This window comes from Bombina bombina, chromosome 1 (genome assembly GCF_027579735.1).
Source record: "Bombina bombina isolate aBomBom1 chromosome 1, aBomBom1.pri, whole genome shotgun sequence".
Lineage (NCBI taxonomy): Eukaryota > Metazoa > Chordata > Amphibia > Anura > Bombinatoridae > Bombina > Bombina bombina.
This window is the reverse complement of record NC_069499.1, coordinates 1,362,856,105-1,362,879,754: the sequence shown is the minus strand read 5'-3', so window position 1 is coordinate 1,362,879,754 and position 23,650 is coordinate 1,362,856,105. Positions and strand designations below refer to the sequence as shown.

At 40.6% G+C, this 23,650-nt stretch overlaps 1 protein-coding gene across 1 annotated transcript in view; it reads left to right on the top strand.

The window, feature by feature from the left end:
- RFX5 (regulatory factor X5) overlaps window positions 1-23,650 on the top strand; it is a 496,889-nt gene that overhangs the window by 2,789 nt on the left and 470,450 nt on the right. The window lies entirely within an intron of this gene.

Genomic DNA, 23,650 nt, shown 5'->3' with positions numbered 1-23,650 from the left:
TAGTAAAAAAAAAGGTTATGCAGCTACTATAGCCTTTACACACCTAAACTTTTAAAAGTTATATCCTGCTGTTTTCCCCTCTGCAGCTCCGTCCGCAAACCGCTCAAGGGTAGTTATCTTTTGTTAGTAGGTTCAGATGTTATACGTGTGCTACATTTTCCAACATTTAGAATCAAACACAAGGAAAGAGGCGCCGTATGTGTGAATCTGAAACAGCCAACATCAGATAGAAAACATGTGCAGGGTACTCACAATATGAAAAGGCACTCCAATGTGCCAATAGGAGCAGGCTGGTATTCACAGCAAACCAGCTGGCTGAACAGGCAATCCAGGATAACCAAAGTGAGAGACTCAGAATCTGGATCCCACGATATGGAGACAGGAGCTAGGTGCAAACAAAGGCACACCACTGTGTGAATCTGTAGGAGTACACTGATAAATTCACAATCTGTACAGGGTACTCACATTCTGTAGCGACACTCAATTGGGCTAGTGGAAGCAGGCTGGTTTTCTCAGCAAACCAGCTGGCTGTATAAGGAGTAAAGCAGGAGCCTCCGCAGTCCTCCGGATAAAACAGGTAGCTCAGAAATAATCAATTTGGGATGAGGATATATGATTTAAAAAAGGTTTAATAAAGAATAAAAACAATTAAAAATACATATATCACTCATGTGCAGTATATAAGTGACATGCAACGCGTTTCTCGGAATCAACCGTTTCCTCAGGCTGATTCCGAGAAACGCGTTGCATGTCACTTATATACTGCACATGAGTGATATATGTACATGAGTGATATATGTATTTTTAATTGTTTTTATTCTTTATTAAACCTTTTTTAAATCATATATCCTCATCCCAAATTGATTATTTCTGAGCTACCTGTTTTATCCGGAGGACTGCGGAGGCTCCTGCTTTACTCCTTATACAGCCAGCTGGTTTGCTGAGAAAACCAGCCTGCTTCCACTGGCACAATTGAGTGCCGCTACAGAATGTGAGTACCCTGTACAGATTGTGAATTTATCAGTGTACTCCTACAGATTCACACAGTGGTGTGCCTTTGTTTGCACCTAGCTCCTGTCTCCATATCGTGGGATCCAGATTCTGAGTCTCTCACTTTGGTTATCCTGGATTGCCTGTTCAGCCAGCTGGTTTGCTGTGAATACCAGCCTGCTCCTATTGGCACATTGGAGTGCCTTTTCATATTGTGAGTACCCTGCACATGTTTTCTATCTGATGTTGGCTGTTTCAGATTCACACATACGGCGCCTCTTTCCTTGTGTTTGATTCTAGATATATTAACCTTTGGAGGGTGAAGATTGAGTGCTGCCTCTGGTTTTGAGAAGACGGATATTTCTACCTTATTTGAGCACCTAGGACTTTGATCTTGTCTTTCATCCAGGACCTAGGACTCTGGTATCTAGTAGTGTGCATACACACACCAATACCATATTTTGTCATATTTGTTATCTGTGTATTGATGGTTTGAAACATATATTTCTTGGTAGCGCCCCCTATTGGGTTTTTCCCTTTATTTTCCAACATTTCAACATATAATGCTTCCGGTATATTTGTCTAGTTGCTATAGTACGTAATTATCAACATATGAACTACCTTGGTTAAAAACTAAACACAAACAAAGCCATATTGTATTGTAAACTAATAATTATCAGTTACTCTCAGTGTCTGAGCAGGGTATGTAAAGGCATTAACTGATAGTTCATTCTTGATTTTTCAACCCCCCATGTCTGTCTGATCATGGAAACTATGTTTAGGAGAAGCTTGTGCGACTTCTTTGAGAAACTTGCCAGGCCGCAACATGTCTTGCAGGGCCAGTGTTCCCGGGTGTATAAGGTGAGATTGTGGGAGTTGTGGGACACTTTATGCCATTCATCTTGCCTGAGTCTAGAAACTTTACTATGGATGCCTCGTGGTAGTCGCCTGTCAGAATGCTATTGAACAGAGAGCTTGGCGGTTTGTCGCATGTTTCTCTCAAGGGGCCCCTCTGAACCCCTTCAGAGGTGTATCTCTGCTAAGCAGGATAGTTAAGTAGGAGTTGAGCGATATCAATTTACTATAAGTTCTCTTGTATAACCAGCGGATTATAAAATGATCAGCAGGAGCTCAGGGAAAGTGCGACCATGCAAGATCGTGTTTTGGACACGCCCCATATTTGAATTTTTTTTTTTTAACCACTTGGTCCTAGTCAAATTGTTTATGAATTTGTTTTTAACCTTTTAAAGCCCTTATGGCATTTTATTCCATCCTAACCGCACTGGGCTTTAGCGCCGTTAGGACGGAATAAAACGTCCTTGCCGTTTGGCTGTCCTGAAGCCAACAGCGTTTCCTGGATCTGATAGCAGTCTGGAGGGCGTGCCTAGCGTCATAGGGACGCCCCCCATGACCCGATCCCATAACTGAAATCTCACGATCGTGTGCACGATCGCAGGATTTTAATTTGTCTACATCGGAATGTTGTTCCGTTGTAGGCAAATTGACCCTGTCACGAAATGGTTACATTTGTTGAAAATCCGGATAAGTAATATTGTTTTTATTGTTATTGTATAATCATTCATATCAAATTATTTTCATTATTTCTTACAAGTTGTCTTTCACTTGAGTTTATACTAAGGGCATATACATCACTCTTTTGAGAGATTTAATTGGAGATGTCCCATCCTGCATTGCACTATCATTATTGAAAGCATTCATTAAATTAATGGTATAACTTTAACATTTATTACCACTATTTGTTTCATTGGAGATCTGGTCCCGTATTACATACTGTATATCACATAGTAGGTCCTCTAATTGCTAGTTTTAGTGCTGCTCCCCATTCCTGTGCATTGTGTTTCTAGATTAACACTTAGGGAGATTAGTGTTCTTTGGGAGTTCCAGCTATATTAGGGGTATAGTGTGAGGCAGACTATTGTATATTTCCTTTCAACAAATTGATATCAAGCGAATTAAGTAAAATAGATAATAGATATAAATTGCAAAGTTATTTAAAATTGCATGCTGTATCTGAACCATGAAAGAAAACAAATGGGTTTCATGTCTCTGCCGACTATAAGGCACCATATGTGAGAATTGAATCTTGAAAGAAAGAGGAAGAGTGTGCAGTGATTGGCTGCCATCTATGCAGTAGGCCAAATGTACACCTATCTGGAGGGATTGGGATAGCCAATGTGAGGCTGGGATCTCACTGCCCACAGACTAGGGCTTTAATGATGGCATCAAGAATATGAGTGTGGCATAAGCCACATAAAATACAGCTTGATAGGCTATTGGTTCAGATTGACTGGCTTCAGATTAAATTTTTTAGGCTTTATTGCAGTCTGGCACCCTGTATTTGTTGAACCTTGCCTACATCTATCACATTCCATGAAGTAGAATAAATAGGCCGAAGACAGTTTGGGTAGTAAGACATCATGATAGTCAGACATTACAGGTAATAATGTGAGTCAGAATCTAGCATGAGATTTATAAAGGCAGCATGGAGGAGTCAAGAACAATACTTGTAAGTCAATTATTATTATTGGTTATTTGTAGAGCGCCAACAGATTCCGCAGCACTATAAACAAAAGCGGAGTACAACAAAACAATTATAGGGATCAAATGGGTAGAGGGCCCTGCCAAGAGTTGCACTGTTGTAGTCAGCTCTTAAGAAGGTGATCTACAAACAGCTGGACTCTTAGGCTTACATGCTAAGGGGGTTCAGGGGATAGCAATGGAGGAGTGGAACTGGTATAAATAAAGGTTAGCGTAGGTTGTATGCATCCCTGAACAGTAGAGTCTTTAGGGAGCACTTGAAGCTTTTAAAACTAGAAGAGAGTCTTGTGGAGCGGGGCAGAGAGTTCCACAAGATGTGAGCCAGTCTGGAGAAGTCCTGTAAACGGAAGTGTGATGAGGTGACAAGAGAGGAGGAGAGTAGGAGGTTGTGAGCAGAGCGAAGGGGACAGGAGGGAGAGTATCTGGAGACAAGGTATGAGATATAGGGGGGAGCAATGCAGTTGAGGGCTTTGTATGTCAGAATGAGAATTTTGTGTTTGATCCTAGAGGCAAGAGGAAGCCAGTGAAGGGATTGGCAGAGAGGTGCAGCAGATGAAGAGCAACGTGTAAGGAAGATGAGTCTGGCAGAGGCATTCATTATGGATTGTAAAGGAGCTAGGCGGCAGGTGGGGAGACCAGAGAGGACAGAGTTGCAGTAATCGAGGCGGGAGAGAATGAGAGAGTGGATTCAAATCTTAGTTGTGTCTTGTGTAAGGAAGTGTCTAATTTTAGAGATGTTTTTAAGGTGGAAGCGGCAGGCTTTAGCCAATGACTGAATGTGAGGAGTGAACGAAACATCTGAGTCAAATGTGACCCCGAGATATCGGGCATGCGGGGTAGGGGTAATGATGGAGTTGTCAACAGTTATAGAGAGATTGGGGTGGAGAGTTTAGAAGAAAGGGGGAAAATAAGGAGCTCAGTTTTGGAGAGATTTAGCTTGAGGTAGTGAGAGAACATCCAGTTGGAGATGTGAGAAAGACAGTTAGTGACATGGGTTAGCAAGGAAGGAGATAGGTCTGGGGCAGAGAAGTAGATTTGGGTGTCATCGGCATACAAATGATATTGTAAACCTTGGGACTTTATTAGGGAATCTAGTGATGATGTGTAGATTGAGAAGAGAAGGGGACCGAGGACAGCGCCTTGCGGTACTCCGACAGAAAGTGGTGACGGGGCAGAGGAGGCCCCAGAGAAGGCTACACTAAAGGTACGGTTTGACAGGTAGGAAGAGAGCCACGAGAGGGCTGTGTCACAGATGCCGAAAAATTGGAGGGTTTGGAGCAAAAGAGGGTGGTCAACAGTGTCAAAGGCTGCGTACAGATCAAGGAGGATAAGCAGAGAGAAGTGGTCTTTTGATTTTGCTGTAAATAGGTTGTTGGTAAACTTAAAAATTGCTGTCTCTGTGGAGTGATGGGGACGAAATCCAGATTGCAATTGGTAAAGGAGGGAGTTTATTGTAAGGAAATGGGATAGGCATGCATAAGCTAGTTTTTCAAGAAGCTTTGATGCAAGAGGGAGGAGGGAAATAGGGTGGTAGTTGGATGGGGAAGTAGGATCAAAGGAATAGATAATGTAAGAAGCCACCAAAAGCAGAAATTAAAAAAGATAACAGGTTCAAATGATTTAGAAGTCAAAATTAAACTTCCATGATTCAGAAAAAAGGTCCATAAATTCCAGCACACTTCTGCAATCAAATGTACCCCTACCACTTGGACTCCTTTGTGGAAAAATAGTCAATATTCAGGAGAGCATATTGACAAAGACTCTGGAGTTTGTGTTTTTGTTAAAGGGGCAGTAAACACTTTGTAATTAAAAAATTTTTCCTGGCTTGCAATAAATTAACATACTGATTGTGAAACAAATGCATTAAAACATTGTTTACTGCAGTTGTTTTTCAAATAGCCAAACTCTACCCACTATTTGCTTTATTTGTAGGAGCCTGTCAGGGCTTGTTATTGGAGACGCAGCTAGAAAGATTTGTTACCAACAGTTCCACTGACTTCAGTTTAATATCTGATAAACTATGCTGAAGCGAATTAGAGGCAGATGTGTGGTATTATGACCCTGGGGAAGTCTCCCTAAGGGTTATGGGGAAACATGACATGGACTCCTTGCCCATTGTGCTTAGAGGAATATGGCTGCACCTCACTGACGAGACCCCAAGAAGGCCAAAATGATCTTCTGGGGTTGCCATGTTCCTTGTTCAGAGGAGGATTGCCTGTTTTTTTGTGGCTGGACTGATCTTGCTAGGCGAGATCAGGCAGATATACTTAAGGAAAGTTCTCTGTGAAAAGCACAAGTGAGGTAAAATAGGCTGCTCTTAGGCGATAACTCGCCATAGAACAAGCTATTGAGCTGTTGTTCGTTCCTAGTAGAGCGATTCTCTTTCTCTATTCATTTGTATTATGACCCTGGGGAAGACTTCCTAAGGGTGATGGGGATACCAGATGTGGACTCCTTGCCGAATGTGCTTAGAGGATTATGACTGCATCTTACTGACAAGGCCCACAGAAGGCTGAAACAATTGTCTGGAGTTGCCATATTCCCTTTTCAGTGGAGAATTGCCTGGTATTTCTGGACTGGACTGTCCTTGCTAGGCAGGATCAGACTGATATACTTCAGGAAAGTTCTCCTCTGTAAAAAGCACAAGTGGGCTAAAAGAGGCTGCTCTTAGGTGGCAACTCGCCATAGAACAAGATATACTGAGCTGTTGTTCGATCCCAGTAGAGCGCTTCTATTTCTGTATGCAGATATGTGGTAGGGTTAGGCTTGTAAAGCTTGACCTGTGCACTTCCAGTCCTCAGAATGCAGCTATCTGTTAAGTACAATTATGGAAGATATGTAGCAGGGTTAGACATGAAAAGTCTGCATTGTGCATTAGAATTAGAAACTCCACAATTGTGCATAGTAAAATAACACACTTAGTAATAATAATAATACCCTTTTGTTACTATTTTCCCCACCTTTCCAGTACTTCTGAAATTGTGAACTTTTCAGTTCCTGTTAGAAATTGAAGTGAAGAACACTGTTATCTTCCATACAGCCATTGGCTGTAAACTCTAGTGACCTATTTATAATAGTCCATAATTGGCCACAGCAGAGAAGGTAACCTAAGTTACAACATGGCAGTCTCATTGTTTTATAGACACTAAAACGTTACACTTATTTTGTCAATATTTAAACAGCTAATTAAACTTTAAAAAATACATCTACGTGTTATTCTCAGACTAATATTTTCTTTGAATGCATCATTCTTTCTAGCATGTATTAGTGTTTAATGTCCCTTTGAGATTTGGACTTTCTATTTTATATTTGAATACATTTAGATCCAGCAGTGATTTTACAAATTCTGATTATGTTTTGAAAGTTTCTGTGTTAAACACTTTAATTTTTGTGTTTCACAAATCATACTTTGTATATTTCTGCGAATCTATTAAAAATTACATTGCACTTTGTATTTTCTCTATTATAAAATAAGACACAGCTTCAGAAAGTGGAAGGGACACGGGAGTTCCCAGGGTATACCTGAAGCTCTCTCTCATTTTTTGTGTGAAATCCTGTAAGAATTTTACACAAACTGGCCTCACTGAATTATCTTGCCCGCTGTATTCACGTGAAGTTTTCTCAAAATTTATAATACACTTCTTTAACTGATAGAGCAGTAATATATACTAAACTAGTGGCACAATAAGTTAAATTGTAGTGAAAATATTTGAGTTTAATTTTTATTTGCTGCAATATGAGACTTTATATTAGCCTCATGTGTTCTCCGTTTAACTTCTCTCTCTCCTGTGAAATTCTGTATCCCAGGGAGCCTCATTACTTTCTTGGGAAGGTATCTCTTATCTCTCTGGGAGTTCCAGGTTATGCCGTATTTCTTAAAGAATTCAGTGAGTTCAGCCCCTGTGAAGTCTGCACTATAATTTCTCTCCAAACTAGAGAATTGTTAGTTATCAGGCCCATAGAAAGTAATGGAGCTCTCTTGGAAACTGAAGCTGACAGTTTTTCAGTTTTATTTTAAATAGAAGAAATACAAAGTGGAATGCAATTTGGAAAAGATACACACACATATATACAAAGTATGATCCTAATTTGTTAAAAGTTACACAGAAACTGTAAAAGCATAATCAGAATTTGTAAAATGACAATTCTAAATACACTGCTGTATACAAAATAGTGCAAAGTTTAAATGTATTAAAACGTAATCAGAATTCTATAGTAGTATAAAATACAAAGTGTAAATGCAGCACAACTGTCTTGTCATGCAGTGCTATATTGCAAAGTATAGCAAACCTTTTTAGAATTTCACTTGGGATTTCGCAGTGCTAGAGGATCATTTTATATAATCTCCTGTGAGCGGAGAGGTTTTTATAATCAGGCCCTAAGTATGGCCAACTGATTGTTGAGAGAGCAGCGCTAATCTGCATCCATAATAAACAGCACATAAAAACTGCTACTCAAATATCATCTGCTGCCCTTTTATGTGAGCTCCCTGAGCCTAGCTCCCATGCTCAGCCCTTCCTGTAGCGCTAATTGTAAACTAGAATGAACCACAAATAGTGCATATAGGTATATATATATATATATATATATATATATATATATATATATATATATATATATATATATATTTCTCCAACATTGGTGTGTCCGGTCCACGGCGTCATCCATTACTTGTGGGAAATATTCTCCCCCACAGGGAAAGGCAAGGAGAGCACACAGCAAGAGCTGTCCATATAGCTCCCCCTCTGGCTCCGCCCCCCAGTCATTCTCCTTGCCGCTCTGAACAAGTAGCATCTACCACGGGGATGGCGAGGAGTTTGTGGTGTTAGTTGTAGTTTTTTATTCTTCTATCAAGAGTTTGTTATTTTAAAATAGTGCTGGCTTGTACTATTTACTCTATAACAGAAAAGTGATGAAGATTTCTGTTTAAGAGGGCTATGATTTTAGCAGACAGTAACTAAAATCCATTACTGTTATCACGCAGGACTGTTGAAACAAGAGAACTTCAGTTGGGGGTAACAGTTTGCAGACTCATCTGCTTCAGGTATGACTGGTCTCCTTCTAACAACACAGGCTAATGCTAGATGACAGTCATATTTCCCCTCAGGGGAAAAGGTAAGCCATTTTTCTTTCACCTCAGCAAAAAAGATAACAGGCTTCCCCTTTTTGTTTTTTATGCTGGTAGACACTGTTAGGGGCAAAATCGATTGGTTTTTATTACAATATGATACCATTTGAAATATTTTATAAGCTCACATACACTGGGGAACGTTTTTTATTGATCTGGCTTGTTTTAGACACCTAAATCTAGTCAGGAAGGCCCCTTCACTCTAGTGTGCTGAGGGAGGAAGCCTCATTTTGGTGCTTCAGCTGCACAGTTGATTTACAAGGCAGTGCATGCAGATAGGGTCCTGTGGCTCAGAAAGTGACTCCAAAAGGCTTTTTTCTATGAATGGTGACCCCTAAGGAAGGTAAAAAGCTGCAACAAGGCTGTAGCAGGGATTGTAGTGTATAAAAACGGTTAAATCCAACAATTAGCTCCGGTTTGCTTGTTTTAAGAGCTAGAGTCTCCATATTTGCTGTGCAATACTTTCTAAGCATTAAGACACTGGGGTCCAAATTTCAGAAAAATCGGATATTGCCTTCATAGTTTTGAATGTTTTTTGAACATTCAGAAATAAATGTGTCATTTTATTATTTAAAGAGACAGTAACGTTTTTGTTTAAAATCGTTTTTATTGCATTGTTTGCCTGCCTAAATCTGTTTAACATGTCTGTTCCATCAGATAACCTATGTTCTGTGTGTATAGAGACAAATGTGGTTCCCCCTTCGAGTGTTTGTGATAATTGCACCATAGCGTCCAAACAAAATCAGGACAGGTCCGTTATTTTTCATAATGTTGCCCAAGATGATTTATCTAATGAAGGTAGTGGGGATAGCTCTACATCCTCTCCTTCTGTGTCTACACCAGCTTTGCCCGCGCAGGCGACACCCGCGCCAGTGCTTATTTCTATGCAACAATTATCAGTATTAGTGGATAATTCTATAGCAAATCTTTTATCCAAACTGCCAGCTTTTCAGAGAAAGCGTGATTGTTCAGTTTTAAATACAGATAAAAAGGATGAACAATCAGACGCTGACGATGCCTTATCTATTTTACCCTCGCATCAATCGGAATTGGCTGTAAGGGAAGGTCTGTCTGAGGGTGAAATTTCAGATTCAGGAAAAATTTCTCAACAGGCAGAACCTGATCTAGTGGCATTTAAGTTTAAACTAGAACATCTCCGCGCTTTGCTTAAGGAGGTATTAGCTACTCTGGATGACTGTGATTCCATGGTAGTACCAGAGAAGTTGTGCAAATTGGACAAATTTTTAGAGGTCCCAGTGCACGACAACGCTTTTCCAATACCTAAGAGGGTAGCGAACATAGTGGAAAAGGAGTGGGAGAAGCCAGGTGTACCCTTTGCCCCACCTCCTATATTTAAGAAAATGTTTCCCATAGTAGACCCTAGAAGGGACGCATGGCAAACGGTCCCGAAGGTTGAGGGAGCTGTTTCAACACTAGCGAAGCGCACAACTATTCCTATAGAGGACAGCTGCGCTTTCAAAGATCCTATGGATAAAAAATTGGAAGGATTGCTTAAAAAGATTTTTGTTCAGCAAGGGTTCATCCTTCAACCAGCTACGTGTGTTATTACTGTCACTTCAGCGGCGTCCTTTTGGTTCGAAGAACTAGAAAGGTCGCTCCAGAAAGATACTTCCTATGAAGAAGTCATGGACAGAATTCACGCATTAAAGTTAGCTAATTCCTTTATATTGGATGCCGCCTTTCAAATAACGAAATTGGCGGCGAAAAACTCAGGTTTTGCTATAGTAGCGCGGAGGGCGCTTTGGCTAAAATCCTGGTCGGCAGATGTGTCGTCCAAGACTAAGTTACTGAATATTCCTTTCAAGGGTAAGACCCTTTTTGGGCCGGAATTGAAGGAAATTATTTCAGACATCACTGGGGGTAAGGGCCATGCCCTCCCACAGGATAGGCCTTTTAAGGCTAAGAACAAGTCTAATTTTCGTTCCTTTCGCAATTTCAGGAACGGACCGGCTAATAACTCCACTGCCGCTAGATAAGAAGGTAACGCGGCCCAGCCCAAACCCGCTTGGAAGCCCATGCAAGGCTGGAACAAGGGTAAACAAACCAAGAAACCTGCTGCTGCTACCAAGACAGCATGAATGGGTAGCCCCCGATCCGGGACCGGATCTGGTAGGGGGCAGACTATCTCTCTTCGCTCAGGCTTGGGCAAGAGATGTTCTGGATCCCTGGGCACTAGAGATAGTTTCCAAGGGATACCTGTTAGAATTCAAGGGACTTCCTCCAAAGGGAAGGTTCCACCTGTCTCGCTTATCTTCAGACCAGATAAAGAAACAGGCATTCTTACATTGTGTAAGAGACCTATCAAAGATGGGAGTGATAAACCCAGTCCCCTCCGGGGAACAAGGTCTAAGTTTTTACTCAAACCTGTTTGTGGTTCCCAAAAAAGAGGGAACTTTCAGGCCAATTCTGGATTTAAAGATATTAAACAAGTTCCTCAGAGTTCCATCCTTCAAGATGGAAACCATTCGGACAATCTTACCGACAATCCAACAGGGTCAATTTTTGACTACTGTGGATCTAAAGGATGCGTATCTGCATATCCCAATCCACAAATCTCATCATCAGTTCCTGAGGTTCGCCTTTCTGGACAAACATTACCAGTTTGTGGCTCTTCCATTCGGTTTAGCCACCGCTCCCAGAATTTTCACAAAGGTGCTAGGGTCCCTTCTAGCGGTCCTAAGGCCGAGGGGCATCGCTGTAGCACCTTATCTAGACGACATCCTAATCCAAGGGTCGTCCCTTTCCAAAGCGAGGGCTCATACAGACATTGTGTTGGCCTTTCTCAGATCTCACGGGTGGAAGGTGAACATAGAAAAAAGTTCACTGTCACCGTCCACAAGGGTTCCTTTTCTGGGAACAATAATAGATTCTGTGGAAATGAAGATCTTTATCACAGAAGTCAGAAAGGCAAAGCTTCTAAAAGCTTGTCGAGTTCTTCATTCTATTCCTCAACCCTCCATAGCTCAATGCATGGAAGTAATAGGACTAATGGTCGCAGCAATGGATGTGGTTCCTTTTGCTCGAATTCATCTAAGACCATTACAGCTATGCATGCTCAATCAGTGGAATGGGGACTATACAGACTTGTCTCCCCAAATTCAAGTAGATCAGGTAACCAGGGACTCACTTCTCTGGTGGTTGACCCAGGATCACCTGTCTCAGGGAATGAGTTTCCGCAGACCGGAGTGGGTCATCGTCACGACCGACGCCAGCCTCTTGGGGTGGGGCGCGGTCTGGGACTCACTGAAAGCTCAGGGCCTATGGTCGCGGGAAGAGTCGCTTCTCCCGATAAACATTTTGGAACTAAGAGCTATATTCAATGCGCTCCTGGCTTGGCCTCAGCTAGCGGAAGCCAGGTTCATAAGATTTCAGTCGGACAACATAACGACTGTTGCGTACATCAATCATCAGGGGGGAACAAAGAGTTCCCTAGCGATGAAGGAAGTAACCAAGATAATCCAATGGGCAGAGAATCACTCCTGCCATCTATCTGCTATTCACATCCCAGGAGTAGACAACTGGGAGGCGGACTATTTGAGTCGTCAGACTTTCCATCCGGGGGAGTGGGAACTCCATCCGGAGGTCTTTGCTCAGTTAACCCAATTATGGGGCATTCCAGACATGGATCTAATGGCGTCCCGTCAGAACTTCAAGATACCTTGCTACGGGTCCAGATCCAGGGATCCCAAGGCGACTCTAGTGGATGCATTAGTGGCGCCTTGGTCGTTCAACCTAGCATATGTGTTTCCACCGTTTCCTCTCCTTCCCAGGCTCATAGCCAGGATCAAACAGGAGAAGGCCTCGGTGATTCTGATAGCTCCTGCGTGGCCACGCAGGACTTGGTATGCAGACCTGGTGAATATGTCATCGGCTCCACCATGGAAGCTACCTTTGAGACAGGATCTTCTAGTACAAGGTCCATTCGAACATCCAAATCTAGTTTCTCTGCAGCTGACTGCTTGGAAATTGAACGCTTGATTTTATCCAAGCGTGGGTTTTCAAATTCTGTGATAGATACTCTGGTCCAAGCCAGAAAACCTGTGACTAGAAAGATTTACCATAAAATATGGAAAAGATATATCTGTTGGTGTGAATCCAAAGGATTCTCCTGGAGTAAGATTAAAATTCCAAAGATTCTCTCCTTTCTCCAAGAAGGTTTGGATAAAGGGTTGTCAGCTAGTTCTCTAAAAGGACAGATTTCTGCATTATCCATCTTGTTGCACAAACGACTGGCAGCTTTGCCAGATGTACAAGCTTTTGTTCAGGCTTTGGTTAGAATCAAGCCTGTTTACAGACCCATGACTCCTCCTTGGAGTCTAAATTTAGTTCTTTCAGTTCTTCAAGGGGTTCCGTTTGAACCTTTACATTCCATAGATATTAAGTTATTATCTTGGAAAGTTCTGTTTTTGGTTGCTATTTCTTCTGCTAGAAGAGTTTCTGAATTATCTGCTTTGCAGTGTAATCCACCATATCTGGTTTTTTCATTCAGATAAGGTTGTTTTGCGTACTAAGCCTGGTTTTCTTCCAAAAGTTGTTTCCAACAAGAACATCAACCGGGAAATAGTTGTTCCTTCTTTGTGTCCGAATCCAGTTTCAAAGAAGGAACGTTTATTACACAATTTAGATGTTGTTCGTGCTTTAAAGTTCTATTTAGAAGCAACAAAAGATTTTAGACAAACCTCATCTTTGTTTGTCGTTTACTCTGGTAAGAGGAGAGGTCAAAAATCTACTGCTACCTCTCTCTCTTTCTGGCTGAAAAGCATTATCCGCTTGGCTTATGAGACTGCCGGACGGCAGCCTCCTGACCATATCACAGCTCACTCTACTAGGGCTGTGGCTTCCACATGGGCCTACAAGAACGAGGCTTCTGTTGACCAGATATGTAAGGCAGCGACTTGGTCTTCTCTGCACACTTTTGCCAAATTCTACAAATTTGATTCTTTTGCTTCTTCAGAGGCTATTTTTGGGAGAAAGGTTTTGCAAGCCGTGGTGCCTTCCGTTTAGGTAACCTGATTTGCTCCCTCCCTTCATCCGTGTCCTAAAGCTTTGGTATTGGTTCCCACAAGTAATGGATGACGCCGTGGACCGGACACACCAATGTTGGAGAAAACAGAATTTATGCTTACCTGATAAATTACTTTCTCCAACGGTGTGTCCGGCCCACGGCCCGCCCTGGTTTTTTAATCAGGTTGAAAATTTTTTCTTTATACACTACAGTCACCACGGCACCCTATAGTTTCTCCTTTTTCTCCTAACCGTCGGTCGAATGACTGGGGGGCGGAGCCAGAGGGGGAGCTATATGGACAGCTCTTGCTGTGTGCTCTCCTTGCCTTTCCCTGTGGGGGAGAATATTTCCCACAAGTAATGGATGACGCCGTGGACCGGACACACCGTTGGAGAAAGTCATTTATCAGGTAAGCATAAATTCTGTTATATATATATATATATAGGAATATCTGTTTAGAAATACATAGAACATATTCCCCTATGTGCAGAGCATTGGAATGTGAAATATATACAGTAAATACATATTATATCACTTTATTAATTATGAATATTGCATAAATATATTTTTACATATTTTCCTCTACTTAACTGCAAAGGGCTCCAATGCGCGCACACACACACACACACACACACACACACACACACACACACACACACACACACACACACACACATATATAAATGTCAAAAACGAGAGCACTCACCAGGACTGAGGACGAGGTTAGAATCCTCGAAACGTCACTTTGTCAAATAAAAGCTGTGATTGCTTTAATGTGTTAAGCCCTGGTGAGTGCTCTCGTTTTTGACATTTGTAAAAAAGGCACGCTGTGGCATTGGATGCACCCTGGGCGGTTATGAAACATTGATTGCAGAGTTCATTTGGAAATTTGTATATATATATATTTATATGTGTATATATGTCTGTAAATACATTTATACACATATATAGACATACATATCCATCTTTAGAGATGTATATGTATGTATCTCAATGTTAACGCCCTTTGCTTGCCTTTTTTTTTCCTAACACCTGAGACCTCATATCTTTGAGCCCATACAACATTTGTGTGCAATATGTTTTATAAATAATTATTATAAAATGTGTTGTTATAAAGGAAAGTGTAATGTATTTTTGATGTGTTTTGTAACACTTTGTTTTGCGAAGGATGTGGTAACCCGACAAGCGTTAACTTGAATTGCACTCAAGCGATTAGGTTTACTTTCAACTAATACCAGCACAATTTAAACTGCGTGCAAACGATTGCGAAAACCCGATATTGCTTGCGCGCTAACGTTTGTGCTCCACTTGTAATCTGGCCCATTATGTGTAATTTATATCTATGCCCAAAGGTTATTGGGCAATACTTAAACATGAATATTTGCATTAACAGTGGAGAACCTTTAGAGATGAGATCTATTGGTACCTGTTGTATGAGTAATATTTATGTATGCACATACGTTTATCTGGCAGATACTGAACATTTATTATGAATAGTTTCATTAACAATGTACACTCTGTATCCACTTTGTAAGTATACAAAGTCTCTGCTTATTCTGGACATGGATTTACAAGTCTAATGTGTACCTGTTGGTCTATATGTGATGCTTCTCTAGTTAGTAAGACCACATGAAAGGCTAAATATTTGTGAATGCTAACATATATACTACATATTGGTGTTTATATCATGTACAGATTTAGAACTTTGTAAAACTTATGTATAAGTTAATATATTTTAAGATTCACAAAAAAGTTTTCCTTACTTGATCAGTGATCCTATTGCATGTTGTCAATTATCATTCAGAGGTGGCAACCTTTATAAAGGAATTTGAAGTATATGGGAATAATTAATCCCAGTACCTGTGTCGCCTCAGGGTCAAGGGTTTCACCCCAATCTGTTTATTGTCCAAAGGGACTTACAGTTCTGTCCTAGATTTAACAATCCTAAACATGTTTGTCAAGGTTCCCATATCTATAATGAGAACTTTACAGACAAAGTTATCCTTTCTCCAGAAGGGTAGATTTATGGCTACTATAGATCTCAATGATGCATATCTGTTCATCCCTATACACAGGTATCACTTTCAGTTCCTGAGGTTTGCATATCTGCAAAAAACTGTCAGTTTGCCACTCTGTGTTGGGTACAATCATATCATAATTTAGGGCATTTCACTATATCTGGACGACATACTAGTGCAAGACTATTCCATGTCACTAACTATTGCTCATGCATACAAGCTTCTATTTTTCTTCAAGATCATAGTCAGAGAATCAATCCCTAAGGGCTCATTATATCCTGCTATAAGGCTAGCATTTATCGGAGTCGTAATAGACTCAATTATTATGCATCTAGTTCCTGACGGTAGTTTGCAAAGTAAAGCTTAAAGGGCCACTAAACCCAAAATCTTTCTTTCATGATTCAGATAGAGAATACAAATTTAAACAACATTACAATTTACTTCTATTATTTATTTTGCTTCATTTTTTATATATCCTTAGTTGAAGAAAAAGCAATGCACATGGTGAGCCAATCACACGAGGCTTCTATGTGCAGCAACCAATCAGCAGCTACTGCACATATCTAGATATGCTTTTCAGCAAAGAATATCAAGATAATAAAACAAATTAGATAATATAAGTAAATTAGAAAGATGTTTAAAATTGCATTCTCTCTCTAAATCATGAAAGAAAAAATGTGGGTTTCATGGCCCTTTAAGAGGGCATGTCTCTCCCTACAAAAGACTCCATTTCCATCAATAACTCAGTGCATGGAGATGGTGGTTCTTATGGTAACTGCTTCAGACGCAGTTCCTTTTGCCTCTTTTCACTGGAGACCTATTTGTCTATGCTACCTCAGTGGTCAAATTATTATCTACATTTAGAATAACAGATTGCTTTGGATTTCTCTATCAGAAAATCTTTATCTTGGGGATACAGCATCTTTCTTTGACCAGTCGGGCAACTTTCCTTCGTCAGTCGTGGGCAATTGTACTTACGGACACCAGTGTCTCAGGCTGGAGGGCAGTCTGGGCTTCTCGAAGAGCGCAAGGAGTTTGATCTCCTCTAGAGACAAGGTTTCCAGTTAAAGTTCTGAAACTTCTAACGATTCATCGGACTACTAAGACCTGGCCCCTATTGAAGGAGGACAAGTTTATCCACTTACAGTTGAACAATATCATGGCAGTGGTCTACATAAATCATCAACCCTCTAAGCACAGTTTACTGACCATGCAGGAAGTGTCTCGCAATTCACATACCAGGTGTACACAACTGGGAGATGGATTATTTCAGCAGTCAATCAATCTATCCTAGAGAGTGGTCTCCCTATCAGGAAACTTTCGATCCCTTAGTGATCAAATGGGGCTTACAGAACATAGATCTGATGGCCTCTCACTCAATTAAAAAGTTTCCAAGGTATTGTACGACATCAAGAGACCCAAAGGCTCACGATAGACACCTTGGTATGTCCATGGGATTTTCATCCAGCATACCTATTTTTTCTGTTTGTTCTTCTTCCAAGAGTCAGTGCTCGGATCAGACTGGAGTAAGCATCAATGATCTCAATTGCTCCAGCCTGGCCCTGCAGGACATGGTATGCGGATCTAGTGCAGATGCTCTCATCTCTTCCATGGATTCTTCCTCTAAGACAAGACTTATTGTTTCAAGATCCTCTTTTTTTTTTTTTCCATCAGGATCTCAAATCTCTAAATTTTAAATGGGCAGTAAAATCCAAATTAATTTTAAACAACGTTCCAATTTACTTTTAGCATCAAATGTCCTTGGTTCTCTTGGTATTCACTAAGGGATCGAAAGTTTCCTGATAGGGAGACCACTCTCTAGGATAGATCGATTGACTGCTGAAATAATCCATCTCCCAGTTGTGTACACCTGGTATGTGAATTGCGAGACACTTCCTGCATGGTCAGTAAACTGTGCTTAGAGGGTTGATGATTTATGTAGACCACTGCCATGATATTGTTCAACTGTAAGTGGATAAACTTGTCCTCCTTCAATAGGGGCCAGGTCTTAGTAGTCCGATGAATCGTTAGAAGTTTCAGAACTTTAACTGGAAACCTTGTCTCTAGAGGAGATCAAACTCCTTGCGCTCTTTGAGAAGCCCAGACTGCCCTCCAGCCTGAGACACTGGTGTCCGTAAGTACAATTGCCCACGACTGACGAAGGAAAGTTGCCCGACTGGTCAAAGAAAGATGCTGTATCCCCAAGATAAAGATTTTCTGATAGAGAAATCCAAAGCAATCTGTTATTCTAAATGTAGATAATAATTTGACCACTGAGGTAGCATAGACAAATAGGTCTCCAGTGAAAAGAGGCAAAAGGGGGGGGCGGAGCCAACCGCCACAGCAACAAGACGTGTCATTGCAGAGCTCCTGAAGCCTGATCATTAAAATATCAATTTATAACGTTCTAAGAACATATATCTTTTTATGTCCTACTCTTAATATATACTAGAGCATGGATTACATATCATGGGCCTAATATACAACATATTTACTTTGGAGACGACGCAGAGGTCCGCTATCCAGCTTAGACCGTGACGAGGAGTATGTCATTACATTTGAAACGCTAGACTTTCCCTCGATTGACTAACTTATCACCCGCTCCATCATCTAGCCTGTCAATAGTACCTCTACCGTACACTGAAAATGGAGGAGCTTTCTACACACCTTAAAGGTTTATTGCTAGGATTATGCAGTAAGGCTGACAGACAGTTTTATGGCTTGCGATCTCTCATCGCTGAACTGCGCAACCAAGATGGCGCCTCGCACCTAACTAGTTACGATCCCAATGTGGCAAGCCCAGCAGAAGAATTGTTGTCACCAACTCTGCTCGTTCAAGAACGAGCACAGGAGGGGAAAGACGGACAGGTCTCCACAAACACTGTAGCAGGGGCAGTGAGTTCTGACTCAATGCAATTACGCACAGACGACCCGTTGCTCTATACTACCGATTCTTCAGGACTAATGAGAGCTGTTCCGACCGCTACCGAGATACACCCCCAGCTCTCTCTATATCCCTACCTGAGATCACAAGAGCCCCCTATATCTAACAAACTCAAGTACTTAGAGGATGCAGGTGACTGCTGCGGACAAGTAATGGAGAATCCATACACTCTGCTTAAGATAGTTTCTGCCCGGGAGAGAGGAGACTGGGCAGCGGACATGGCTTTTATTTATGAGAGAAGTGTCCCCCATAGCTCCCCTGCACGGATGCACCGACCCAATACCAGAGTCCATCTTGAGGCCTTCAGGGGCTCCCAAAATAGCGACAGAACTGGAGTTGGTTAGAGAACTGACCTGCGGTCAAACGACTGATCCCTGGGGAGACTCGATAAGAACCCACCAATAACAACTTTTAACCCCCTTGGCTGATAGCCTCAATACTTGTACGGGCAATAAGTTTTGGCAAAGGACACGCAGCCATCAGTGGTGCTTACGTTCAGAGCTATACCCGGGACTTTTGTGGGCTGATTGCATTCACAAGTATCACTGTACAACAAAACGTTTCATTTAACACGCTTTGATTCTGGGTGCTTACGTTATAGTTTTATTACTGCTCCTTGCTCCCTCATTTTGTCTCCTAATTCACGGTATTCCTGTTAAGCAAAACAATTTAGCATGTATTTACCTTTTTGCTCCTCATATTGATCTATCTTGCATACTTGTTAAATGGTTAGTTTAATTCTCTATACGTTCTCGCAAAATCATTAGTGGTTTTTTCAGTGTATATATCACTCTACGCTGATGTATTTATGCCATAATGTTATATCTTCTTTATTAATGTACAATCTAACGCAGGTCTCAGTCAATCTCAAAAAATTGCTATGGTTTAATATTGTCCAAAGAGGTCAAAACAGTCTTGGCTGTTGTTTAAGAGAGTTAAAGACAGGTGATTAATATATTATGTCCATAAGCCAGCCGCTACTTCTCTCATCTCATAAAAATCCCCAATGTAGGATCACTGCAAAATATACATATATTTCTACTATAGGACACATGGTCTAAGCTTAAGTCAATGGGTCTACTTACAATGTATTTATGTAAATACACAAGTCTGACTATAGTTATATAACTTTCACAGATCCATGTAGAATAATTACACTCGGTACAAGATAATATTTAATAGGTAGCACTGCCTTAGGACCCCTATATAGCTACTCCTTATTGTGTTAAGATGTTACTGTCTGCCACTACATATTTCTAAGTAGCTTAACTCTCAATGGCACAACTAACTCATGTTTACAATGGCCCTGAGCACAGTGTGGTGTGCGCGGGCTCTTTTCTCTTGTGCATACAATACTGCATATAGCGCTCTTTAATTTTAACTAAGGGTCTGAACCAGTTCACACATTGTTTTATATATCGTATAGAATTTAAGGTTCCTGTCAGACGCATGATAAATTAATTGTACCCTAAGGATGTCTTTCAGCTAGTATTGTCTAAGCATATCTCCATATACCAAATATAAGTGCTTATTTGGAGCCCCTGGCTATTCTATATGTATACCTAGGGATCCAAGCTAAGGTTATTCTGCATCATTGTATATTTTACCTTAAATAGCCCTACAAGGAGCAGAGACTTAGAATTAGTTCTGTGAGTAACTCAGTAAGGCATGTCTCTTGACATATATATCACAACTAGTTACCCTGTATAATGCTATACTACGTAAGGTCAACATGTGTTTGATGTATTACTTATCTTGTTCTTTAAAGTTTACTGGAGGGGTATCTAATAGCGCGCCAATATACTGATATTTATATATCTTTTATTGTACTATGGCTATGTACTTTGAGAGGATATAGTTAATTGTACAGTTTATGTATTCCTATGCACCTAGGTCTAGGCACTGGCTTATATGTAACTGCAGCACTGATGGTACGCTTTTTAGTACACCTGTTTGCAGTCCAGATCCTCCACTGACATATCAGGCCTATAAATATTCTCACCTGCTCACTATTAATGTTTGCATTTCTATCTCATCTGTTTGCAGCTCAGATCCAACTTTGACATATCAAGTTTATAATAATTGAAATACAACAGCTACATATCATTAGGTGAGCTAACTAAGGCCTATTGGTAAGACGCCATGATACTTTCTATTAGATGTTAAGCTATATTTCCCATCTGATTATTGATAGGCTTATATAGCATTACTGCTCTCCATTTATAAGCGGCAGGCCTTCTTAGGCACGCAGCCCACTCACCCTTACTGTAAAGGGGAGTACTTTGTTGCAGTAACCAGTACTTGTTTTTGTCTGTATCTCATGCCTACCCATATATCAAGTATATTCAATACATTAATAAGTTGATGCGCACCAGTTGCTGATTATGAATCCCTGCCTACTTGTCTAACTTTACTATGACTAAAGCCAGCATATTTCCCTAACCTCACGGTCCATAGTACACAAGTCGTATTATAACAATAGTACTAAGTTTTTCTAAGCCCTGATAAAATTCCTTTACTAGCTATTATTGCCTCAACCTTATGGATATGACCATATTATTAGAGGGGAAACTTAACGACAGAGAATAACCTAATCTACACTATGACCCGCAAGATATAATTCTCTCCTGACAGGCCTGAGGTCTCTATGCTCGAGCACTCCTAAGTTCCCACCATGTACCTTAACCTATTTACACTCATATATGGCTCCGCCCTCCACCCCTTCCCCTATGTGTATAGCGGTGCTTACCCGCTGAATATCCCCTTCCCCCCTATATATCTCGGCCCAAGAGTGGCTGATACATATGCTAATTCTCCACAGGCTGATATCTTGGACCCAGATAATTCTTCCTCTATTTTCTATTGTACTGTGGAGATCATCCGTCAATAATATAACATAAAATGAAGTTCTATTTTATCTCGCCTAAACTATTGTCTATCTTCATATTAAGATCTGATATGTATTTATCTTGTTGCATGTGCATATTGCTTTTTCAATAATGCCTGTGTATAGACAATGTATTACTCTTTTTGTTGTAACTTTGGCCTTAGGGCGAATCTTGTTTGTTGATCTATGCTTTAACTTCAATAAAAAAACTATTTAAAATAAAAGAGGCAAAAGGAACTGCGTCTGAAGCAGTTACCATAAGAACCACCATCTCCATGCACTGAGTTATTGATGGAAATGGAGTCTTTTGTAGGGAGAGACATGCCCTCTTAAAGGGCCATGAAACCCACATTTTTTCTTTCATGATTTAGAGAGAGAATGCAATTTTAAACATCTTTCTAATTTACTTATATTATCTAATTTGTTTTATTATCTTGATATTCTTTGCTGAAAAGCATATCTAGATATGTGCAGTAGCTGCTGATTGGTTGCTGCACATAGAAGCCTCGTGTGATTGGCTCACCATGTGCATTGCTTTTTCTTCAACTAAGGATATATAAAAAATGAAGCAAAATAAATAATAGAAGTAAATTGTAAACTACGTAGGCTCATATGCTAATTTCTAAGCTCTTGAAGACTGCCTCTTATTTCAGTGTATTTTGACAGTTTTCCACAGCTAGAGGGCATTAGTTCATGTGTGTCATATAGATAACATTGTGCTCACTCCCGCAGATTAATTTATGAGTCAGAACTGATTGGCTAAAATGCATGTCTGTCAAAGGAACTGAGAAAGGGGGCAGTCAGCAGAGGCTTAAATATAAGGTAACCACAGAGGTAAAAAGTATATTAATATAACCGTGTTGGTTATGCAAATATGGGGAATGGGTAATAAAGGGATTATCTATATTTTTAAACAATTAACATTTTCAAGTAGACTGTCCCTTTTTAAAGGGACATTGTACACTAGATTTTTCTTCCCATAAATGTTTTGTAGATCATGCATTTATGTAGTCCATCTAGGAGTGTTTTTGTAACAATGTATAGTTTTGCTTATTTTTTAATAAAGTGCTGATTTTCAGACTCTTAACCAAGCCCCAAAGTATCAGATGTATACACGCGTTTACAAACTCCTGCTCTCTCTTCTCTGCACACTTTTGCCAAATTCTACAAATTTGTTTCTTTTGCTTCTTCGGAGGCTATTTTTGGGAGAAAGGTTTTGCAAGCCGTGGTGCCTTCCGTTTAGGTAACCTGATTTGCTCCCTGCCTTCATCCGTGTCCTAAAGCTTTGGTATTGTTTCCCACAAGTAATGGATGACGCCGTGGACCGGACACACCAATGTTGGAGAAAACAGAATTTATGCTTACCTGATAAATTACTTTCTCCAACGGTGTGTCCGGTCCACGGCCCGCCCTGGTTTTTTAATCAGGTTGAAAATTTTTTCTTTATACACTACAGTCACCACGGCACCCTATAGTTTCTCCTTTTTCTCCTAACCGTCGGTCGAATGACTGGGGGGCGGAGCCAGAGGGGGAGCTATATGGACAGCTCTTGCTGTGTGCTCTCCTTGCCTTTCCCTGTGGGGGAGAATATTTCCCACAAGTAATGGATGATGCCGTGGACCGGACACACCGTTGGAGAAAGTCATTTATCAGGTAAGCATAAATTCTGTTATATATATATATATATATATATATATAGGAATATCTGTTTAGAAATACATAGAACATATTCCCCTATGTGCAGAGCATTGGAATGTGAAATATATACAGTAAATACATATTATATCACTTTATTAATTATGAATATTGCATAAATATATTTTTACATATTTTCCTCTACTTAACTGCAAAGGGCTCCAATGCGCGCACACACACACACACACACACACACACACACACATATATAAATGTCAAAAACGAGAGCACTCACCAGGACTGAGGACGAGGTTAGAATCCTCGAAACGTCACTTTGTCAAATAAAAGCCGTGATTGCTTTAATGTGTTAAGCCCTGGTGAGTGCTCTCGTTTTTGACATTTGTAAAAAAGGCACGCTGTGGCATTGGATGCACCCTGGGCGGTTATGAAACAGTGATTGCAG